This window comes from Ptychodera flava, chromosome 13 (genome assembly GCF_041260155.1).
Source record: "Ptychodera flava strain L36383 chromosome 13, AS_Pfla_20210202, whole genome shotgun sequence".
Classification (NCBI taxonomy): Eukaryota; Metazoa; Hemichordata; class Enteropneusta; family Ptychoderidae; genus Ptychodera; species Ptychodera flava.
In genome coordinates this window covers 25,705,424-25,708,053 of record NC_091940.1, presented here as the reverse complement: position 1 = coordinate 25,708,053, position 2,630 = coordinate 25,705,424, and positions in this window count along the sequence as shown.

Here is a 2,630-nt window from a genome sequence, read left to right as displayed (position 1 = left end):
GATTGGCAGAACATATAATACTACGAGGGTGACCCTAAAGTCTCAAATGATGGGGGGTGGTCTAAAATGGGGGGAGTCGACGTCTGTTGAATAAAAAGTCGCTCAAATTTTATTATGATGCCAAGCGTTTATTTAAAAAAAATCACTGAATGTCTTCGGGAAAAAATTGTTGAACTTTTGGTAAAAAGTATGCACGCCGAGCAAATTTGAGAATGCGAAAAATATATGCATGCTGGCATTGTGACCACCCCTCCCAAGATCTAATGGTACATCCCAAAGCTATCGACTTTGATGATCATAGTACAAAACAAAGGTTAGCGATTGTCCAACGCAAACATCTTACGTTTCAGACATTTTACAAGCACTATAAAAACTGCGGAAAAGGAAAAACATGTCTTGAAGTTCAACGTCCGTGTGACGCACAATGACTGTGTTGAGGACACACCGTGTCTTTTACGAGCTTTGCCTTCGAGACAACCTGCACATGTATCTTGAGAGGTCTGGCTCGAACACAATAAACTTAACCGAACTTGGCTGGAAGAATTTGTCCTTGAAATCCAACTTTTTAATATTAATGTTAAAAATCGTACATGGGGTCTGAAAAGTCTTGCAGCTGGATTAACTTAACAAATGCGAATTACCGACACCGTGGTGGGCCTTAGTCACTGCATGTATAGTGCAGGACACACACACACATGAGAAAATGTCGGGATGGAACCGTTGACGACACGAAAAACTTTCTAAAGGATTATTTATCGTTCTGTACAAAAATATACATAGTCTCTCGATAAAAACGTACTTTTCCTCTCGAGGGTCAATGTTCTATGTCAACATCGTTCAGTATCTACTCACAGTGATTTTAAACTGGGTCGTTCGGACCGACCACGTCGTGAATTGCAATTGGCACTTATAACATCGCCAGCGGTGAAATTTCCGCAGCCTGCCAAGTCAAGGATCGAATTTCACGTTCGCCGGCAAATTCAATAATTGGAAAATGTCAAGGCACCGATATCAGTGACAATCCATCTTTGAACGTTGCATTCATCATCAACAACACTCATCAGAACGGGGAATGTTTGCTTATTAATGCCACATCATATCATTTCCAAAAGACAGTTATTTTAATATCAGTTTTAGACCCTTGCCTGCAAAAGTAAACATTTAAATATTTTTTACCCGTCTGAATCAAGATTCAATATTGTCCGACTGAAACATCGATCGAGATATAGAGGGTCACGACATTTCACTCCAGGACCCAGCTACACCTTGTTCAAGGTTTTAAAAATTACATTTGAAACAGATGTATGATCGACAGGAATCCCTGGTACCATTAATCCCGGTAATGAAAGACTTGTAGATGGTGAAAACCTTCAAATTCCGCTGCTGTCCCTCTGTATACGTAGGTAAAGGCACAACAGCAACTGTGCTTTAGGAAGCAAACTTGAAAGAGTTCTCTGGTTCACGTTTTCTATCTTGTAAAGTTACGAACAATACGAATACTGCAATAAATTCATTTGCCTTGGGCCAACCAATACTATACCACAGACAAATATAGACAGTGTATGTTTGTCTGTGACTATACGCACAGAGTCTGCGCACTGCTGATCGCCAAATGTGTCACCGTCAACCTTGCTAGGATCCCACACTCGACAAATCAACAGACGTAAAGTGTGAATTTTTTAAAGGCTTGAAAATAGTTTACAGTACATGCATATTGAAAATAACAAACGTTGATGAACGAAGGCGATAGCTCAATGATGTAATTATCTACATAATGCTTTCATGATATTGATCCAGTACCTCGACACGTGATACTGAATACTGAATTCGTCTTCAATTTCAAACTGTTTTGATAACAAATTAAGTACTCAATCAATTACTGACTATAATACGTTCATTAGGCATGCTTAATCAACGAACGGGGAATGACTTGAAGATGGATGTAAAGATCATGAGACAGATGATGATCATTTAAACTACAGGACACGTGGATGACTGTAGCCATGTCAGTGGAAGAACGCCTTTACCTCTCTCTCCCCGACATCGACAATCAAGCATTATAGTCTGAAGTTACTTAAAGTAGTAGGCGCCTCGAAAGTGAAAGACTTAAACTTTCAAAATCAAGAATGAAAACGGGATCACTGTGCAAATTTTGGTACAAGAGAAAGAAGTTACCCAAAATTTACAGATATTGAAACTCAAAATGGCCGCCTTCCCTGTGTTTAACTCTTTCGAGAAATTTCATTTTCAAAATATTAAGACGGTGAAAGTTTATGATCCCCCACACAAGTGGTAGATAAGAAAAGAAATGGAAATGTTTGTCTAAATTTTGTCCATGCTGAAGCGCATTCTACCTTAAGCTGCCTTTACTCAACTTCGCTAGCCGACCTTATTTATTCGGACAGGAACCCTCCTTCAAAATAGCCATTCACACTTAGAGAGACTAAAGTACGCCGACCTACACCAAGCCATGCGAACCACACGGTGATCTTTACTGTAAAGTAGTGTGCGCATTGAAATACTTAAAATTTTGATCAAACTTTCCTTATGAAAACTTTCAACTGTTCTCTCACTAAATCCATAATGTAAATTCAAGGAACATAATACAAATTTTGGTTATAGAGAATCAA